Below are 5,458 nucleotides of genomic sequence, written 5' to 3'. Positions count from 1 at the left end.
TCAATCATTAACACTCTTTTAAATACAATTATTACATTTATATGGTCTTGTGACTTTTTTCCTGATCATTTTTACACTCATTATCTGGTGTGCTTTCACAACTATTCTATATTATAACTACTATTATAATTACTTTCCTCATCTTAAAGTTGAAAAAACAAAGGACCTTTGTCAAAGATGTTATAATGTTCACAAAAGTATATACATACATACACACACACACACACACACACACACACACACACAAACACACACATACACACATACACTCAGAAGTATATTTTAATATATTGGAGGCATTCAGAAAGTCCTGATTTGGTTTTGCTGTTGATCATTTAAGATCAACTATGTCTACAAAATTTATTTAATACTATTTATTAAGTGCATGCAGTATGAACGGCATTGTTCCAGAGACTATGGTAAATATAGAAAGAATAACGTAGCCTCTGATCTCAAGACTTATATAACTTAATTGGAGAGAAAGCCATATGAGTATGTGATTTTAAGGAAAGACTAAACAAAATAAGTAGCATAATAAAATATTAGTCCAAAATTAGCAATTATAGGGAAATTAAAGTCATGTTATCTTAGTTGACAGGGATCGTTGTTTTAAAAACTTTTCTTGGGAAACACAATACAGTTGTGATCTAAGCATGTATAGAATCTACAGTATATTTTATTTGGAAATAGATCCTACACATTAGATTTATAAGGATCTTGTACACATCTTAATAATGGCTCTTATTACTTTCCTGATTTCTTCAAAGTTTTTCTCTTTCCACTATAGCAGCCAACATCTCCGATACTCCCCATCTTTCCAAACTTTTTCATTCTCTGCATTTTTTTTATTTAGAAAGGCAAAACCCTTTCTTCTGAAATATTAAACTTCTTGAAGATTTAGATATTGTTGCATTTCCCTGGGTTAGGGATAAAAGTAAATATTTTCAGGTTGTGCAAAGAACTAAGAACGAATTGCTTGGTACAGATGGAGAAATGTCAAGGATTCATTCAATTCTTCCTGGAAGAAGGTGGACATGCATATTTACAAATAGAAATACATATTGAGTCAAGTGGGGATTTCTGGCAAGTCTCCATTTCCTTTTTCATATGTTTCTAACTCAGTTTGCAGACTCTGTTTTGCAACGAAAAGTATCCACCCAGATTCCGTCAAATGCTAGCAGTTCTGAGTGCCCGCAAACTCCAGTTACTACGGGAAATTGTATGGGATGGGAGAGACTCTGGATATCTCTCATTCAGGTGTTCAGTTGGTGTATCTTAGGTTTTTTTTGTTTTTTTTTTTAGATTTTCTCACTGAATGATAAAACAGGAGCGTACAAACTCTTGGAAGCAATGAAACCCTGCATGTCATGAAAAGGATTGTAAGCTAAGATCACATCCATTATCATGGGTAAAAAGGTCTTTGATACTGTCTGTGTAATTCCTTCTGTGTAATTACATACACGACTCGGGTTTATGGTATATAGAGATTAAATTACAATCCTTGGCTACATGCTTATGAGTTTTTGTTGTTGTCTCCATCAGAAAGAAATTTTTAGAGTCTATAACTCACGAACTACATATTTAATAAGTGCCACTAATGATTCTTTCAATTTGTTTGTGTGCAGAACTGGCTCTAACTGACTGAACAGGTTATTTTTGCTCCAATTTCTTTATACTTGTTGAAATAGGCAATTGTTACTAACTTAACTACGAGAAGAATTTCATTTGTATTGCGTGAAAAATATTGACTGGTTTCTAGTTTTATTATAGGTGTTTTCCAGTAAAAATTATTAAAACATGTAGATAATGCTTGCCAGTGCTAACTCAATAAGTAGAAAATAATTAGGATTATCATTAAGCTAGAGATCTCTAAGTGAATTGAGCAATTTTGGAGGCTGCACTGCTATACCCTCTATTACCCTAGAAGCTATCTAGCAAATCGTAGGTGTTGTAACAGATTTGTAGTGTAGAAAAGAGTTAGTGCAAAACTGAGTGAGAGGATGACATAAAGGGTAGGTAAAAGCTTAGCAAGTCAGCAGGGCTCTGATGAACCCACAAAAATTGTATTAAACTTTTTCAGGGATTCTTCTACTGATGGCATTAAAAGAAAAAAAAAAAAAAAGAAAGAAAGAAACACGCAAACAAAACAAACCAAGAAAATCCCCCAAAGAAAAAACAAAAATCATACCATACATCCCCAACTCCAAAGGGGAAAGAGGTATCCCTTGGTTTGTGGCCACATGATTCCAGTGTCTGCCTCTGTGGTCGTGTCACCTGCTCCTATTCTGTGTCTATTCTTCCTTTGCCTCCCTCTTATAAGAGCTTTCGTGATTGCATTTAGGACTCACCTGGATAATCTCTCTGTTTCAAAATTCTGAACTTAATCACCCTTGCAAAGTCTCTCTTCCCATATAAGGTAACATTCACAGGTTCCAGGAATGAAGACCTGGATGTCTTTGTGGGTCTTTATTCAGTCTACCCCCCCCCACCTCTATCTTTATTCTTTTTCTGAACGCTAACTAGTTGGATTGACTCTTTACTTACCTTCTCTCTCCTGTTTTCCTCATCTGTCTTTGTGTTCTACTTTCTGTCTTTCTTATTCTCAATTATATTTTCTAAACCTTCTTTTGAAATTTTAATTTCTCCTGTCATATATTTAATTTCCAATATTACTTCTTGCTTTCTTAATACTCTTTAAAATATGGCATTGTGTTTTTATTTCATGGGTGTAATATTTCCTCAAATGTCTTGTGGATTTTTGACTATCAATTTCATTCATATTTAAGAGTGAGGCATCTAAAGGTCATTTCTGTCTATAGTTTATTGACAGGTAAGAAGGTACTAAGACTTCATGGGTAGTTATTTTTTACTCAGCTGTTAATTTTCCCTAGAGAAGAAACCTCCTACATCGCACATGTAAGTTTTAATTTACTCTGTAAGTCAATTGTCATTTGTCCACTTATTTGCCATCTCCTAGATTTTGTATTCATCTCTCATCTGGTGTCATCTTTAAAAAAGTGAGATAAAATTCACATAACTCAAAGTAACCATTTAAAAGTATATAATTCATTGGTATTTTGTACATTCACAATGTTGTGCGACCACCACCTCCATCTAGTTCAAAATATTTTTATCATCCCCCAAAGAAACTCCATACCTGTTAAGCAGTCATTCCCCATTCCCCCCATAACCACCCCAGCCCCTGGCAACCACTAATCTGCTTTTGGTCACTATGGATGTACCTTTTTTGGATATTTCATATAAATGGAATCATAAAATATATGACTTCTGTGACTGGCTTCTCTCGCTTAGTGTTAAGTTTTCAAGGGTCACCCATGTTGTAGCATGGATTAGCATTTCATTTATTTTTATGGCTGAATACTATTCAATTGTATGGCTGTGGCACATTTTGTTTATCCATTCATCAGTTGATAGACTCATCTGCTGTCATCTTACTATTCTGTTTGGCTGAGTGGACTTGTGCCACTTTATACTTTTATTGACATTTTTGTAGGATTTGGGAAAGCAGCAGAGAAAAATGTATGTGTTCCAATCTGCCATATTTAACCAAAAGTGTATGCCATTGTTTTAAACTAACAATACAGACATATTGTGCTTCTCTTGAATAACACACAAATAAAAAATTGAGCATGTACAAAACAAACTGGAATGGGCATTGTCCTCTAACAGACCACACCTGCAAGCAACAAATAATGACTCATACTGGTATTCCTTATCAAAAATTCATATTCATATTCTTTAATATACTAGAGTTGGCTTTTCAAATAGCCCCTTTAAAATATTTTATTCTTATTTCTTTGTTTTTACTTTTCAGTTACATGTAGTTATATGTTACCTCATCATTAATTTTCAAGTTAGAGAGGACTGGCTCTAAAACTGGTCCCACCCAAGAAACTTCAGTTACTGGAAGAATCAGACTAATTTAACAGCCCCACTCACCCTCCAGCATAATCCTGGATCATAATAATAGGGTGAATTCTAGATAGAAACTGTTAGATTCATTTAATTGGAATTATGTTGTATAATGATTTTAAAGATTTTATATATATTGTGTCCTTTATAATTCATTGTCAGGACAATACCGTAACAATAATAACGATAATCGAATACCCAAAAATCAGCCACAGTCTCTCAGTTACAACAGATTAAGAGTTTTTAATGCTCCCATGTAGCTCTTACTTATTGACATTCCTAATGCTTACATAATTATAATCATTTAGATAGCTATAATTCAATATCCTGCTTTATTTCACATATATTGTATCATAAGCATTTGTTTTTATTGCTTTAAAATCTTCATAATCATTTAGTGGCTGAATTATATTTCATTATGTGCGCATACCGTAATTTACTTAATCATTCTCCTAAGATTAGGCATTTGGGCTATTATGAGTTCTTTTGAATAACTGTGAGACTTGAATGGAAGCAGTTAATACACAGGTAGAAGGAAAGTGGTCCTATTTATAGATCTTAGGCTCTGTCTCAGACAAGCCTGGGTTCTCTTGTGTTGGCTCAACCGCTAGCTTTGTGCCTTGAGTGAGTTTCCTTTTATTTATTTTTGTAATTACAATACTTGATTGAGGTCTGTTTTACATACAGTAAAATGCACAGATCTCAAATGTCTAACAATGAATTTTTACATATGTACACACCTATGTGACCATATAAACCCCTCCCCCCCAAGTGTAACCACTCTTCTGATTTCTGGCACCATGAATTAATTTTGTCTTTCAAAATTCATGTAAATGGAATCACACAATATGTGTTCTTTTGTATCTGTCTTATTTTCATTGAAATGTCTTTGAAATTTGTCCATGTTGTTGTGTATATCAGTTTGGAAGTTTGTTCTTTTTAATAGCTGAGTAGTTTTTCAGGGTGTGGATATCCCACAATTTGTTTATCCTTTCTTCTGCTAATGGACTTTTGTGTTGTTTCTACTTTGGGGCTATTATGGATAGAATTGCTCTGGTTGCTATGAACATTCTTGCACAAATGTGTTTTTAGATACAGGCACTCAGTTCTCTTGGGAATCTATCTAGGAATGGAATTGTATTATAAAGTAAGTATAGTTGGTGAAGTTGACAAACATGAACAACATGGTGCAATCACAATACTGAATGGAATGGAAAATATACCAAGACCTGACTTGAGTAAATCTTTTAATCTCTCTGAACTTTAGTTTCATCAGCTTTAAAATAAAAATGATAATACCTTCCCTGAAGAGTTGCTATGAAGATTAGAATATATTGAAGAGTGTAAAGTACCTGGCATAGAATCTGGGGCACAGTAGGGATTCTCTAAATGGGAGCTATGATGATGGTGACGGTGGTGTTTGTGTGGTGGTGGTGGTGGTGACGATGAAGAAGAAGATGATGGTAACATGATCTCTTTATATGCACTGTTGAGTAGACTTGTTGAGTTAAAATATAGAGCTGAC

At 34.0% G+C, this 5,458-nt stretch overlaps 1 long non-coding RNA gene across 1 annotated transcript; it reads left to right on the top strand.

Annotated features, from left to right (window-relative positions):
* The first annotated feature begins 228 nt into the window (after window positions 1-228).
* LOC309663685 lies at window positions 229-4,659 on the top strand. The gene is made up of 2 exons (XR_014265405.1): window positions 229-2,218; window positions 2,831-4,659. It is a non-coding gene; the product is annotated as an uncharacterized lncRNA (long non-coding RNA).
* The last annotated feature ends 799 nt before the right edge of the window (window positions 4,660-5,458 follow it).

Source organism: Balaenoptera physalus, assembly GCF_965194825.1.
Source record: "Balaenoptera physalus genome assembly, chromosome: 7".
Classification (NCBI taxonomy): domain Eukaryota; kingdom Metazoa; phylum Chordata; class Mammalia; order Artiodactyla; family Balaenopteridae; genus Balaenoptera; species Balaenoptera physalus.
Note: the sequence above shows the minus strand (reverse complement) of the source record. Positions and strands in the feature narration are given on the sequence as shown.